Source organism: Ursus americanus, chromosome 5, assembly GCF_024610735.1.
Source record: "Ursus americanus isolate L20-20 chromosome 5, mUrsAme1.1.p, whole genome shotgun sequence".
Lineage (NCBI taxonomy): Eukaryota > Metazoa > Chordata > Mammalia > Carnivora > Ursidae > Ursus > Ursus americanus.
Genome location: NC_142131.1, coordinates 24,462,202 through 24,478,899, shown reverse-complemented (window position 1 = coordinate 24,478,899; position 16,698 = coordinate 24,462,202). Strand labels below are relative to the sequence as shown.

At 42.8% G+C, this 16,698-nt stretch overlaps 1 long non-coding RNA gene across 2 annotated transcripts; it reads right to left on the bottom strand.

The window, feature by feature from the left end:
• Positions 1 to 6,936: 6,936 nt before the first annotated feature.
• Positions 6,937 to 10,884, bottom strand: LOC148110054 (uncharacterized). Of its 2 annotated transcripts, none has more exons than XR_015724322.1 (3): positions 10,663 to 10,884; positions 10,420 to 10,513; positions 6,937 to 10,084 (listed from the first exon to the last, which is right to left on the bottom strand). It is a non-coding gene; the product is annotated as an uncharacterized LOC148110054 (long non-coding RNA). The 2 variants fall into 2 exon arrangements; XR_015724321.1 differs by having other exon boundaries at positions 10,723 to 10,884.
• Between the last annotated feature and the right edge of the window lie 5,814 nt (positions 10,885 to 16,698).

Genomic DNA, 16,698 nt, shown 5'->3' with positions numbered 1-16,698 from the left:
ATATGGTTATAATTGTTCTATTTTATTATTCATTATTGTTGTTAATTTCTTACTGTTGTCTAATTTATAAATTAAGCTTTATCACAGGTATGTATGTACAGGAAAAAACATAGTCTGTACAGGGTTTGGTATTTTCTGTGGTTTTGGGCATCCACTGGGGTCTTGGAATGTATCCCCAGCAGAAAAGGGGGGAACTATTGTACTGCCTCTGTGCCTTAATCAAAGGTCAGTTGACCATATTTATAGATGTCTATTTCCAGGCTCTCTAGTTAGTTTCATTGGCTTATCTTTCCATTCTCTTGCCAACACTGCACTGTCTTGATTACTGTAGTTGTATAGTAAGGCGTAAAGGGGGGCGACATCAGTCTAACTTTGTTCTCCTTCAATATTGCGTTGGCTGTTCTGGATCTTTCACCCTCCATATAAACTTTAGAACTAGTTTGTCTAGATCCATGAAATAACTTGGGATTTTGACTGGGATTGCACTGACTCTCTAGGTCAACTTGGGAAGAACTGACATCTTGTGTTTTGTGCCAGTCTCAGCCTATCCATAAACAATGTTGTGGCCGGGGCCCCCTCTCCCCACCGCCCCTTGTGGTCTTGTTATGATTGCGAGACACCCTTAGCAATAACCATCAGGAAATTTTTTTTTTTTTTTTTTTGAGAGAGATAGTGCACACGCATGGGGTGAGGGGTAGAGGGAGAGGGAAAGAGAGAATCTCTTAAGCAGGCTCCATACCCAGTATGGAGCCTGATGTGGGGTTCCATTTCACGACCTTGAGAGCAGGACTTAAACTGAAATCAAGAGTCGAATGCTTAACCAACTGAGCCATCCAGGGGCCCTACATCAGGAACTTAAAATATATATATATATTACTTATAAGTTCTGGAATTACAGGGCACACTTGTGGGCACACCATGAGGTTGTGGATAGAGAGAATGGGGGAATGCTTTTTTGCAGGTAGAGGAGCAAAGCTTAGGGTTTTGAGAGCTCACTTCTTACTTGTGAATTTTAAAACATTGGAGAGGGAATTTAAAGCACAGGAAGGGAAAAACAAACAAGCAGTCCAAAAGGTCAGCTATCTAAGTCAACTAAGATCTCTAAAACAAAGGAGCCATAGGGAGTGGGGGATAGCCTGCCTGGCTCCTTATCTAGCATGGTTCTCACTGGGAACAAATGCTGAAGAAGCCAAGAGTTGGTTAAATGAGGGCAAATGGCCCTTTTCTCTAGAATGATGGGGTAGAAGGTGGGAAAGGACGGAGCGTTCCAGGGCTGCTATTGGCTACAGGTAAGCGTTGCTGCCTTGCCCAAGGGCAATCTCTCCTGAGGTGGCTCCCATCCAACAACGTCTGGTACATAAAGGCTCAGTCATTTGCAATGAAAGGCCATTTTAACTCCAGAATTTCCTACGGGATCCGCTGGAGCTGTTTATTAGGCCCACATCGCAGCTTGTCTTCTCCCTCAACTAACCCTGCTTTTTTCTCCCCCTTTCTGCAGGCACTTTCTCGTATATATACCAGTATAAATACCACACGTGAACCTCTGCCTCAGGGTCAGCTTCGCAGAGAACTTAACCTGCATCCACGTGCATGGAAAACAGGGTTTCTTTCCCCTCCTGGAGCAAAACTAAGTATTCGCAAGAGTGGGAAAAGCAGAGTGAGCAAAATAACTGACTTGTTATATTAAAGAATAGCAATGATTTTTTTTTTTTTTAGATTTATCCATGTGAGAGAGAGAAAGAGAGAACATGGGGAGAGGGGCAGAGGGAGGGTCTCAAGCGGACTCCACGCTGAGTGCAGAGCCAGATGCGAGGCTCAATCCCACGACCGCAAGATCGTGACCTCAGCTGAGACCAAGAGTCGGACGCCCAATCAACTGCACCACCCGACGCCCCAGCAGTGGTACCACCTTCTTAGCTGATCACGGCTGAAGGTGACACTGGTAAATAATAGTGGCACACCACACAGAACAGTGGGTTCCAAAATCCAGCAGGGAATTAATATTTTATCATCTTTAGTTCTGGATAACTGGGTGAACTCTTAGTTGTTTTCAAAATTCAGTTTAATGTCACTGGCCTTGTTATTCTTTCTGTAGCTTCCCCAGAAAAAGTCAGTCTCTTCTTTCGCTTTCCCACACAGCAGTGAGAATCAGTGTCACCCACACTAAAGATGGGAGGTGGGGGAGGAGGAGAGCAATCTGCCCTGGGAGCGAGCAAAAAGGGGATACGTTTTCTATGGAGAATTGAAAAACGATAATAAAGCTGGTTAGAGGTCAGCTGCTTTTTATTGTCACCACGCACTGGCAACTCTAAACGATGTCGGTAACAAAATAGTCCTTCCTTCCCTGACGGAGTGCTCCACCATATCTCACACGCTCCTTTCCACCTTGGCCTACTATGACTCAGTCTATACCTTAATTATGGCACCTGTCACCTCGTATTATACTGTTCACCCCGGGCTGTGAGTTCTTTATGATTTTGCTCCTTCTTTGTCATCTCTGCGTGATCCCTATTATAGTTCCTAAGTCATCACCAATAATACTGAGTTGAATAAATAAAGGATAGTAGTTCAGTTCTTCATCTACATGTGGGAGTAGCAGGTTATTACAGAGATAAGAAAGTCTTCTAGCCCTAAAGCGCAACCAACATCCTACATCAATGTCATTATCATCCCCTCAAACTTGAGTTTCTTTTACTTTTTTGCAATTATTAAATCAAAACTCCACTTTTCCTGGAACCATCAACCTATTGGAATAGATGAAGTCGAGTAACAGTAATAACTTTTTTTTTTTAAAGATTTTATTTATTGATTTGACAGAGAGAGAGATGGCCAGTGAGAAAGGGAACACAAGCAGGGGGAGTGGGAGAGGAAGAAGCAGGCTCCCAGCAGAGCAGGGAGCTCGATGCAGGGCTCAGTCCCAGGACCCTAGGATCACGCCCTGATTCGAAGGCAGACACTTAACGACTGAGCCACCCAGGCGCCCCAGGTAACAGTAATAACTTAAATGTCCCTGTCTATGTTTCCACCTGCCTCCTCAGGACCACCAACTCCATGTATTCATGCACGCGTTCCTGCAATGGATAATTGTTTACACAATGAGTAAATATTGATGACCACGTGCCAGGCACTGGCTAGCACCCCTGAAATCTCATCCACCTAGGACTGACAGTTCCAAGTGAGTGTCTTAGCCATGACTGCAAACAGAGTAGAATCAAACACACATTTCTCTTGCTAGGAGTGACTTCCTCCCTCCATGCAACTCTAATGCATTGTTTCATAACAAGTCCCTGATGTATATGAGTCTTTGCAAAGACTCCTTCCAGGGGTTAGGCGAAGAGGGCAAAAGGGAAAGAAGATTCTCTTTTGCCATCTCTCACCCTTCATTTCTTCAATTGATCCTTTACCTTCCAGCCAGACTACCTTGTATGTATATGGATAGACTTAAGCTTTCTTCACCAAACCTTATCAGTGGTTTCCTATGACTATAAAGAAAACCCAAATCTCATGACATTCAAGGTTAGTTGAAGGAAAAAAAGAATACAAATAAATGTCACTGAACCAAAATGACTCTCGTGGGAACTCTCAAATTTTTTCTTCTCTCTGCCAACTGCAGAGTGATTTGGCTTTGCCCTGCTCGTGGTTTTCTTTCCCTTTTTCTCTTGAGGAGAGTTCTTCTGTGTCCTGTGCACAGCCGCTGGCTGGTGGTATAGTGGGGCGACTCTCCAAAGACAGCAGCAGGGGCAGTAGGGAGCGAGCCTGAGCTTTAGCGTGTGGGCTGGTTTGTCTTGGTCGCACAGAAGTCCTGCATGGTTGGCTTTTATGATTTAAAACTGGGAGAACATAAGAAGTCTAGGCAAGAGGAGGGAAGAAAAAGGGACAGAGAGAGACAGGCTAGAGGGGGAAGGAGGTTTTTAGGGTGGTTAGTGGGAGAAAGGACCAGGGAAACTATGGATCAGTGAGGGAAGAGATGAGATTTGAAGAAGCATTGCTCAAATAAAGAATCTGAGTTAATTTGAAATTTCTTTTGGTTGCTGGACTATGCTTTCTTTGTCTGCCATAGTGTTAGAAAAATCATTTTTCACTCCAGACTCCCTGTCTTGGTCTAACTAGCTAATCGGTTAATTAAGGTCTTCAACTGCCTTCCAGGAAAATGAGTGTTGGAAGAAGAAATCCTTTCATCCTTGCATTTATCAGCTGTTCGACCTTGAGAGAGTTAACGCTTTCTGAGCTTCCATTTTTCTTTTCCATCCACAAACTGGGGTAGTAATAGCACCTGCCTCATGGAGTAGACGTTAGGATGAAGTGAAATCATGTCTATGGAAAGCTCTCTGCTCAATATTCAGCCTAGTGTGGGTGCAAGATAAATGATCACATCCCGTTACTGTTTATGTTGTTAGATGGGGAAAATAAAACAGAATCCTCAGAAGTCTCCAGGAAGAAATGAGGTCTCCTGGCAAGCTAGATGGGACCAAGAAGAGACCCTGGGGCTTCCTGACTTATGGCGACAGAGTCAAATCATTCTACTCTTGCTGTAGTTCTCGTAGTCTGTAGACACAGCATGTTTTTATTTCTAACTGCTAACATGTCATACTTCCCCGAAGTTGTAGTTTCTTACGGTAAGCCTTTCACATAATTTTAACAGTTTTCTGAATCTCATTTGCTAAGTTTGTGTTTCTCTTCTCTTCCATATTCCATCTTGTTTGCTTGCTCCCACTCAATCCTGTTTCTACTAAGAAGATTTGAGGATGGCAACACTTCTCTGAACTTGAATTTAAATTGTGGAAATAAGCTTACCTCCATCCCTTTCTCTCAGAGCCATCACCCTCGTCCCTTCCTGAGGCCTAACCCCCCGCCTTCTGCATTTCTCCCAAGAATGACTTGCCCCTCAAGATCCCAGCTCTCACCTCCAGAGGTGAAAAGGATAGAGGCCTTTCATCAGTGGTATCTGTTTGTTTCATATGGAATCAAAAACAATAGCATTAAAACCACACTCTTTCAACAGCTAGTTGTAATCGTAAGACAGATACAACTTGCAATTCAGACAAACACGGAAGCAAAAGCTCTTTGAGCAAAGGGACAGTGCTTGCGTTTCTCGTGATTTTCTTCCACTTTCTCCTAAAGCTCGCTCTTTGTTTGTTGTCTTATGGGGTTCTGCCCTCTCACACCATTTTCAGAGGCTCAATGTTCCTGATCTGAGGGCTGAGGTTACTAGCACAAAAGCTCACCACTGGAATCCATGGATGATTTCAAGGGGGAAAGACCCTTTAAGACTATCTGAGGGGCGCCTGGGTGGCTCAGTCGGTTAAGCATCCAACTCTAGGTTTCAGCTCAGGTCATGATCTCAGGCTCCTGAGACCGAGCCCCTACTCCCCTGTTAGGGCTCTACACTCAGCAGGGAGTCTGCTTGTGGATTCTCTCTCCCCCTCCCTCCTCCTCTGCCCCTCCCCTATACACATGCAAACACACACTCTCTCTCTAAATAAATAGAAATAAAATATTTCTTAAGAAAAGTATCTTAAAAGGGTGTGTGTGTTTGTGTGTGTGTGTGTGTCTGTCTCTCTGTGTGTGTTTATGTGTTCATGTGCACAAGCAGATGCTTTTTCTGGGAAAAGGATCGTATCTATTATAAAATCCCAAAGACGCGTCCAAAATTAGTCAAACTTTGTAGGACTTAAATGGTTTATTTAAATACTTAATTCCATTTATTTGTTTTGCTCCTGCATCTCTCATTGCACTTATATTTTATCTTTATATATCTTATATCTTTATACACTAATCATTCTTTCCAGGCATTGCAGATCTCAAAGCGGAAATATTTCTCCCTTACTCACTATCATTTGGGAGGATTACCTCCCAGTTTAGGCCTAGGTAATAGACATTTCAATTAAAATGATAGTTTCACACAATGAAGATGCATGTGACACAAAAGATAATTCATTTTGTCTCCTGCTGTCCAGGAGCTTATAACAGGAAGGTAGATATATTTAAAAAATAATAATAATAAAGCACCACAACAGCACCATCACAGCAGTGCAGAATCATATACATGGGGAATTAGAGGGAAAAAACTGATAAGTCTTTCAATCTTTTTGGAAGAGTTAGAATAGACCTGTTGAAATAGGTGATGTTCAAATGTATCTTGAGGGGCTCCTGGCTGGCTCAGTAGAGCATGCAACTCTTGATCTTGGGGTCGTAAGTCTCAAGCCCCACAGTGGGTGTAGAGATTACTTTAAAATCTAAAAAAAAAAAAAAATGTATCTCAAAAGGCCTTGGGGGATTTTTTTATAGGGAGAACAAGTGGGAATGAGCATTTTTGGAAGGAATGGGAACAATGGTTAGTTTGGGTATATGTGGGGCCTGAGGGAAATGAGTGGGTGTGGTGGGATCTGTGACGCATAGGGGATGTTGGAATTCGTTGAACCGTCCCAGGTGAATGACGGGATTTCAGCTAGAATCGTGTGTGTGTGTGTGTGTGTGTGTGTGTGTGTGTGTGTCCTTATATATATGCAAATCTAAAGAAAATGGACTTCTGCTCAGTTGCCAAGAACGTCCAGGGTGTGGGAGATGAGGAGGTAGAGGGTGGCAGACAGAAACCATTTGGGAACTGAACGATCCAGCATCTGAGCCCTAGAAAGCCTCAGGTCTGAGAGAGAGCTGGGGGGACAGTTCCCTGAGCCACAAAAACGGGAAACCCAAATCTGTCAGAAGGGAAAAAAGACAAAGCTGCCATAAACACTATTTAATGCTCTGAGCACTTTAAAAGGCATCAGCAAATACAGAGCCTTAAACACTTCTCAGTTTGCTTATTTAAACTGGGAACTTTCAGCTTATTTTATCAAGAAGTATCTTGGGTTTTGTGAAGAGCAGAGTGCACAGGGTTTAGGTCATGCAATTATGTTCCAAATGAAACTCTATTATTCACTTGTAAAGGTCAGAAGTAAAATGACTATTTTTGAAAAGGTGACTTTCACATAATTCTTTTGCATTTTAATAGCACGTTCGTGGACACTGTATTCTGAGCCCATCTTTAGTGCCTTGGCAAAGAGGCCTACATAATATTTTCACTGATAAACACATTACTGATGGCAGAGCCTATAGACCAGAGAATGCAAGACTAAACATTGTAAAGTTGTTTGTAAGTTATGGCTCTCTGTGAAAGAACCAGCCATTTGTATCCTTTGCCTGAGGCTGCTTAGAGACAGTTCAGCTGTCAAATAAAGTTACTAAATGGGCTTTTAATTTACTGTATGTATCAGAACCTGAGGATAATGTTGCAACTATCTGAGAATTGGCTTGTGGAAGAAGCTAAATTTGGCGGTTATCACGTTAAAGGGGCCAAATTTGATTCATTGTTTTAGTTTGCAGAACTTAAGTATTTTTAAGGAGGTGCTGAGATAATATATTTGAATTAAATATGGTGAGCAGAGTTAACTGTGGAAAAGAGTTTTGGTCTGAAAATGGCTTTATTCAGATAAAAGGGCTTTGGCCCTTTTTCCATGAAAAAAAAAAAAAAAGAAAATGTATAGACTTGTTTTGTTTTCTCCACCAAGTCATACCTACTAGCTATCTTTCTTGATGACACAGGCCTTGTTTCTTCCCATCGTTATACTTAATGATTTTGTCTACGCGTGCTGCTCGTGTAAAGGTTTAATTCAAGAAACGCCAGGGATTTGCAGCCAGGAGGATGCATAATAATGTACTACAGGTACAGTCACAGAGCGTAGGATTTGCTAGAAGTGAGGGGAGGTTTTTGAAGAAGCATCCACCTGAAAATTGTTCTCCTCTTACAAGCCTACGGCAGTCTGTGGAAATCATTGACCAATATGGCCGCAGAGAGAAGAGCCCCTGCCTGAGTCCTCCCCAGAGGGTGCATTTGCAGATGAGAATAAGCGGACAGTAAGCCTCTCGGAGTCTAGCCCTGCAGGACTCTGAACAGACTGGATACAGACTTTTCCCAGAAGAACGGAGCTGTGTTAATAATAGCTGCAAAGTATTTCTCCATAGTCGATATACTATCCCTAACACAAAGATGTGATGCATTCAGGGCAGGCCAATTTGGGACACGGAAGAGGAGAAGCAGACAAAGATCATAAGTTCAGGACAGATGAAGCTCTGGGCAGAACCTTCCTCCAAGCCTTTGTCCTCGAGGCCCAGGAATATCGCACGAGTGCACTTGTTTGAACCTTTTAGGTAGATTTATCTATAGGCTATAGATATTTGCTTGGGTAGTGGGTTAAAGAAAAGTTCTTAACTACCCACGGTGGAATTCTGTTAAAGAGCAAAGTGTCTTTGTTTAGGGAAATCATTCGTGCAGTGGATCAGGGTTCGAGATGAGAGCATGGAGGGAAGTGAAGAGATGGGGAGTGGTTGTGCTTTAGGAATAAATAGGGATCTGGGGAGAAGGGAGACAAAAGGAGAGGAGAAACAGAGACATGGTTGAAGGGGACACATGCCATACAGCATTTCAGAAAAGGTACTCTCAATGCTCAATTTGAAATTTTATGTTGCACACGACACAGCTCGTCCTGGCTCAGGAAGAAAGTCGATGCAGTCAGCTGGGTACCCCAAGGCTTGGTGTGGTTGCTAAGACAGCTCTTTTTTTGGCCATCGGAGCCATATGCAAATAATAGAAGAATAAAAATGTGTGCAAGTGTGTGACATCTGTTCTTCACCCCTTTAAGCATAGTTTTAAGATGTTAAGATGTTAATCAGAATGTTAATATACGTTATCGTGTCTAGGGCCTTTGCAGAATTAAACAATACTTAGAAGTTGTTTGGAACTATGCTTTTCTATTTATTTTCACTTTTTGATAACCCACTTGAAATTTTGTCTAGGCTATTTTAAATTAATTTTACCTGGGGGTTGAAAGTGTCTTCATCCGACCTCTTATATGGCAAGTTATGATTGTTATTATTTAAAAGGCAATTTATTATTCCAATTTGACAAATTGTCATAACCAATTAACTTTGGATGCTGGTACTCTTCTGTGATTTCTAAAGCCTTACATATCTTTGCATATACATTGTTAGCTAAAAACATTTTGTCCAGAAATTTTGCCAGTTCACAATTTAATTCTTTCCAAAGGTTTCTTTTGTTTAAATATGAAATCACAACTTAAACTTTTATCTAGGGACTACTTATCTAAGAACAGAGTTATTTTAAATTGTGGAGCAACTTAGTCACATAAAATTGTAGGATCTGATCTATTTCAAAATAGTACCACCTTTTCCCAACAAACTTAGTATCAGCAGCGCTATTGCCTGTATATTAGAAGAACCCTAGTTGCTTGTTTAGAAAAATTTTGTCTCTGAAGACAAAGATGTTGTCAGTGCTAGTTCAAAAGGATGTTAAGCAGTTTGGTGTGTGGCATCGGATGCCTGAACACATTTTAAACATGACTCTAACAAATAAAAATAATCGAAATAGTCATTTTTTTAAAAAATGGAATTAAATCAATGCATCTTGGTGTGAGCACACACACACACTTTTAATTCTCTCTTCTTAGTCCATTCTTGAATTACTTGAACATGTTTCTCTTGCATCTCTGCCAACCTTAATCCCATTTCTCCAGCATTCTGCTCAGTAGTAGTCCTCTATTATCATGAGGTTGTCACCAATACTAATTTAGAATTTACTTTGAATTCACAAAGTTTCCCTGCTCTCAACACTTGAAAAAAAATGTATACATGTGAAAAAAATTAAGTTCCTCTTCAATGCTTATAGGGAAATTGTTTACTTAAAGTGCTTATTTCTTGAATTATCACTCTGTGATGCTATTTGCGTAATTCCATAGCTTTCCATTTTTGTTAGAACAGAATGCATACGAAAGAGCTGTTAAAAACATAAATACCGTATTGCCACGGCTAACATACATCAGAACCTTGAAAACCAGTCATTTGACCTATCAGATGAAATGTAAAGGTAAATTAATATGGAAGTCAGGAAAACCGTCTTTTGGACAGACTGTTTCTGGTAAACCATGATGGTGCAGACGTGCCCCTTGACGATACTGCGGTGCTGGCACCGAATCCCTTCTAGCAGGAAAGGTGATACAGGCTGGCTGCTTCCAAGTGCTCTGCAAGGCTACAAAGAAAAAAAATATATGAGCTAGAATTTTAAAATTTTGGCTCAAGACATGGTCAGATGATCAGGATTATTTTAGAACAATTTATCTTTTATTCCCACCAGGTCGTCATAGCTAAAATAAGACCGGAGGCTTGGCCGGTGATTAAGGAAGTTGAACCGAAAGCCTCCCTGGATCGCTTGTCTGTGATTGGGAAGGAGGAAGACCACGACGGGGTTTGGAAAGGGAGCATTTGTACCCGTTTGGATGATGCTGAGCATGGCGGTCCCCACGGGGCCTCCTTTGCCAGCACAGGAGCCCCTCCTTTCTTGTCTGGGAAGCTGGTTCTGCTCACCTGGAAACCTGCAAAGGTGAAGCTGCCTCCCTCCTGGCCGACAGGACACTTCTGTCTCTCGTTTTTCCAAACCTATGGTTAGGCCCCAGCATGCCTTAGGGGAACAAATCCAAAGCGTGACTTGAGAGGAGAGAGCTGACATAAAAAGATTTGCAAGACTTTGGCAATTCCTGTAATCAGAAACCCGGGGGGTAAGTAAGCGTGGGGATTGGTACTAATGGTAGCAGACAGGGAGGACAGAACCTGATTCGGGGAGGCACTCATTCTCCCAGCAGCTGGGCGTGTTGGCCGTGGAAAACTCACATCTGAGTCCCTCCCTTGGAGTTGATCTCTGCCGAAGGGACTGTTTGGAGCAGCCTGCATCGAAGGACTGGTCAGCTCAGGGACACATAGACCTTGCCTCTGTCTTAATTCAGGACAAGTAGTAATTCAGGAAAGTCCAGCCCCACTCCTAAGTACCTGGGGGGTTGGCCTAGGCCTCTGCGGCCCACGCCTTTCAGTTCAGCATTTCCCCCAGGTGCTTCTGTTGCTCCCTCACAATGTTATTCTGAGAGCACTGCTCTAGAAGCTTCCTGCATGCAAATCTGCAGCTGAGAATCTGGATGGTTCTAGGTGAAGCAGACCTGAAACAGTTGCTGCCAGGACTAATCCACAGAAACAGACACTACGATGAAATATTGGACCTGAATCCTGGGCTGCTGGCTGCTGGCAACCCTACCTCCTCTCCCAGGGTGAAAGGTTGGAGAGCCCCGGGCTGATTAAGGTATTGCAATTGTGAAGACTCACTGGCGATGAATTGTTACGGATTTTGGTGAGGGAGGTGCACTTGTGGGTGCTATATCTCGAAAGTCTCAAAGATTCGGGGAAAAATAATAATCCTAAAGGCTGTGGAATGGGATGGCTGTTGTAGTGGCCACTGATTCATTAGCGAAAAACAAAGCAAAGCTGAGGGTGATTAATCACCACCTAAAGGCAACGTGTGAGTCAGCAGGTAGCCTTGGAAGCTTGTTAAGCAACTCAACCTTCTGTTACTGTGAGGCTGGGAAAGCTAAGGCTCAGCCCCAGGACTTAATTGGAAGAGGAGCAAAGCTGCGGAGACTCAGTGTGGAAATCCCACCCCCAACAAGTCTGTCTCTCAAGGTCTGGGCTGCCGCACGGAAAGCAAGTGTCCTGAGACGGGTCGTTGGTGCACTGGAGCACCTTCGATCTCTAAATTCTCTGTGTCTGCAGAAGTGACCCACTCCCCACGAGAAGCTAGTGTTCTGCCCTTGTTCTAAAGATGACACGCGGGCCTCTGCCTCGGGAGATGACAAGCACCCCGTTTAGGGTATAAGCCCACCTTTGCTACTGGCAACCAGATCAATCGCTAGACTTGAGTCACAGCCTAACCTGGCCAGAAAGTGCCAGGCCTCCTAAGGGAGGAAAAGCCACTGTACTTTGGGGAAGCTACGGGACTTAGCCCACACATGCCAACAGGAGCTGGGGGACCATGGACTGGACCAGATCCTGAGGTCAGGGTCAGAGAAATAGAATGTAAAGTTGGGTCAAGATAGTTTTTCACTATGTGACACAGTGAGTTAACACCCTGCCTGGGACCTGGGGGATGGTGCCACTGCGTTCTGAAGGCCGCTCTTAGAAGCTTGGGAAAAGTAATGGCCCACACCACGTGAAGCAGAAACGTGAGAACAGCTGAGACCGGTGGTGGAGAAAGACGAGATTCAGGCCAGAGGTGAGTGTCCTCGGTGGATATATCATGTAAAAACAGAAAATACCGCCTTGATTGAACTTGTAAAAAAAACAAAACTTGTGCTGTGTTCCGTGAATTCCAGGGTAGATGTCATTCGCTGTCAGTGACTTGATCCGTCACAGTCTGAGCTGCCCTTATGAGTATATGGCTAATAGGCTGCTTTTGTTGGTTTTTCACCACGTGTGTGTCCTGAGAAAGAGAGTGTGGCAGGGGCCATGTGTTCCACCTCGGATTCCATTCTGTAGAGCCCTCCTTGCTCTGGGAAGGGGCTTTCCCTCCGTTGCAAGGCATACGCGTCTCCTGTGTGGTGGATGGGTCGGGTAGGGGGCTGGGCAGGGTCTTGGGGTGCAAACCATCGCGGATGGTGGATGGATAGGCAGTGGGCTGAGCGCTGGAGATTGGCGGCGCCAGCTCAGGCCCAGACCAGAGTTTTCCTGGCTTCCTTGATGCATTCTCCTGCATCATTTTTCTAACCCTGGCGAGCAGTAAACCTGCCTGCAAACGTTCACCTGATGCTCTCAGCTCCTGTCAGGCCAGAGAGTTGTTGAAGAGTTGAGCATTGTAGCTTTCTGTTTAGGCTCTGCGTAGGTGACTTGTGTCTGCGTCTGAGCACTTGGGGGAGAAAGGAAACCCTCGGGGTGTCAGTGAACACATTCAGTATTTGGGAAGAAAGACGCAAACTGTTACTTCAGAATATCATTGCACTGTGTCACAAAACTCTGTGTTGCTTGTGGTGCGTGAGCTGACGGAAAATAGTTGGAGAACTGCTGAAATGCATAACATTGACTAGACCAGTCAGGAAATATTTCAGTCACGTCGGAAAAATTGGTGTGCTTTGGAAATTTGTGGGCTCTTATAAGTTCCACTGGGACAAGTTACATACATTTCCACTCATTTATTGACCAAGCCGAGTAGCACCTGCAGACCTGGAAACTTATCTTAGGACCCTAATTTCTTCCCATATTTACCAAGACTAACATCAAATCACCCAACAAAACCCAAACAAGCGTCAATAACATTTGCCCTCTTACACAATTTGCTTTTCATTAAAGTCTACGTGAAAAGGAGAAACTCAATTATTTTGAGATAAAAAGTTAGATTAGGTAGAGCTCTGCATATTTGCCAGCCATCTGGTGCAGTCACAAACACCCCAGGGATCCTGAACATATTTGCAACTGAAAAGAATTTGAACTTGAGTGACTTTTAAATTGGGACATAAAATGTGGCACCCCAGACTATGCACAGATCCTTAGCAAGGACTAATGAATACATCTATTTTGAGCCTTATGCTCCACCATGTTGTTTTTTCCTTCAGAGAGAACTAAAAGGATGCAGGCACTTGTGAATATTGAATTAAAAAACTCTTCCCCTAAAATTAAACCATGCCTGTAAAATAGATTTTAAAGTATTCCATTAAGTACCCAAACTGTGTTTACCTCTGCTACGGGTTGGCCGACCTCACCAGCACAGCCCAGACAACAGGTGTCTCAGGTTTCTCATTTAATGGTATCTCAAAACTTCCATGCATACAGTTGACAATGAACAATTTCAAGACAGTTGGCTCTAATTTTAAATCACAGAGGGAGGATCTTTGGTCAACGAAAGAAAGCTTCACTTGCTACAGGACGATTTGCTAAGCCAAGAAATATTATCAGTTCAACTGTCACTCATCTTATATTTTAGAAACTTCAACCAGTTCAGCCCGTGAGAAAATTGTCAGGGCACGTGGCTGCATAGATTTTACATTGTATTTGATTTTACAACTCAGTAACTGTAAAAACATCCTTGTTAAGAATTTTAGTAATCTTTTTTGAAAACTATGTTGTCAAGGACGAAATCGTCGTGTCTGTTAGAAATACGGGTACAATTTACAGGGCTCAAATTTTGACTGTTGGGCAAGAACGGTTGAGGTCTTAAGCTGATCATCACCAGATTGAAGAAGGAATAACTTGCTTTGGACAGACCTTGACATCTAGGAGACTAAAGGGTAATCATTATAAGCATCCAGGCTTGGGTCTTTGGACAAAATTGCTATTCGATATACTAAACTTTTTTTTTTATTATGTTCAGTTAGCCAGCATATAGTACATCATTAGATTTTGATGTAGTGTTCAATGATTCATTAGTTGTGTATACACACAGTGCTCATCCCAACATGTGCCGTCCTTAATACCCATCACCTGATTACCCCATCCCCCCACCCCGTCCCTTCTGTAACCTTCAGTTTGTTTCCCGGGGTCCATAGTCTCTCATGGTTTGTCTCCCTCTCTGATTTCTTCCCATTTGGTTTTCTCTCCCTTCCCCTGTGGTTCTCTGCTCTATTCCTTCTGTTCCACATATGAGTGAAACCATATGATAATTGTCTTTCTCTGCTTGACTTATTTCACTTAGCATAATCCCCTCCAGTTCCATCCATGTCAATGCAAATGCATATACTAAGCTTGCAAAGGAAATCACAAATGATGATGATGATGATATTGATGACAAATAAAGCATTTCTCGATCACTTAGCAGTGCCAGAATATAGCACTTATTGTACACTTAGAAGTACTTACACACATTAGCTGATTTCATTAACAAATAATCTTAACCAATGGGATAAATGCTGAGATGAGTTTGACTGAGCCCCAGAGCAGTGGCTGGTTGAGGGAGGAGCACCCCTTTCCCACTGTGGTGGACATTAAGGCAGGAGCTTGGTTGTGACCATGTAGCAGATGTCATGAAGGTCCACTGGGGAACGTTCCTTTAGTCCCCCTTCTACTCACATCTTCTACCTTGCAATTAAAAAGTCAGGCAGTTCTCAGAAAGGTGCTTCTGCCTATCTTGGGGATGTAGGGAAATGTGTGGTGTGTTTTGAACTGTTATAACGATTGGAAGGGAGTAATCTCTGGCACTGAGTGTCTTGAAGAGTGAGGGATGTTAGGGGTCCTGAGATAATCGCACACAGTAAGGAATTACTGTATCTGAAATGCCCATGACACTTCTGGAAAAGCACTGCAGGTCATTCAGGTCCTCACCAAGAGATACCAAGGGTGACAGAACGGGCACAGAGGATGACACAGTGGGGGAGGAGCATATGGAATTAAATATGGAGTGTTTTTTCCAATTTTTTTCAGAAATTACTAGGCTCCCATGCCCTACCACGGTAGCATGTTAGTTTGTTAAATAGTTTGTGTATGCTACATCTTTGCTGTGGAAATTCAGGAAGTAGTTTTACTGGGCATGTAAGTGATTGATTGATTGATTGATTACAGATAGTTGAGATCAGAAAGACAACAGGCTTCTTAAAATTGATATTTTTGATTATTTGCATAGAAGTGAAGAACTTTCATAGCTTCAGATCAATACTGTATGCTTGTAAATGTTTTTCGAAGGCTTCTATATGTGAAGAGTCATTAAATATTTCCATTTCAGTTAGGAGAAAGCTTTCGTTATATTTGCAGTGTTTTATTTATCCTTGTATTAGTGCAAACAAGATTGAAGGGACTTTATTTACTTTATGTGTCGAAACGGACTTGTGCAGTCAAGCCTGAGCCAGTAAGAGGCAGTTATTTCTCCAGACCAGTTGGCCCCTGATTGGCTTTCTTTTGCAGACTCTAAAACATGGGCCGCCATCTCTAGACCCCGTTCAGCTGTTTACTGGTTCAGTATTTCTGTTTCCAAAGTACCTCCCACACAGTGTTCTCCCACCAAACCCTCCCAACCCTGAGGCCTCAACTTTCCTCCACGGAGGCTTTACTATGGAGTCAGCTTGCAATGAAGTTGTCAGATTTGGGTGGCTTCCTTTATCTTCTTGGTAAGACCTAACTGCGGTTACATGGTTAGTGCACCTTTCTAATTAATATTTATTCTTTTTAACCCAGCCAGGTAATTGGTTATCATTCTGTTCTTTAAAATTTAGAATTAGTCTTGCCACTAGAAAGGATACAAAATAGAACTTTATTCTTTGCACGGGAAGTGTTCTGATAGGAAGTCTTCATGACTTCAGCCCCTAATCTTTCCTTTGTTTCGTGTAAAGCTAGGGATGGAAGGCGCAGGCCTTTATCCGCTCTGCCAATGCCAGACCACTGGCCTCCGTGCTGTGCACAAACCATAGAATTGAGGAGGCTGAAGGGTGCCTAAAGGACATTTCGTGCTCATTTATCATTGAACTGCATTGTTCATGTCTTACATTTGCCTCAGCGTGTTGTAGCAGACTCAGGCCATCATACCAGGCCCACAAGCCGATTAGGAAATCACATAGTTTTATTAAGGGCATAGTGTATACATTTTAGAATTTGTAGAATTGATTAATCAATTAATTTATTATTTAAATAAAACCTATAATCTATTTTTTATTAAAAATTATGACCTAGTCACACCCATAATGGAAAATATGATCCGATAAAACAAAATTTAACAGTGATTCCCTCCTCCCCGGGTATTTGGATTATGAGTGATCTTCATTTTTTGGGTGCTTATCTGTATTTTCTGGTATTTTTACTATAAATATGTATTATTTTGTGATAAAAACATTAATTTCCAATTTACAT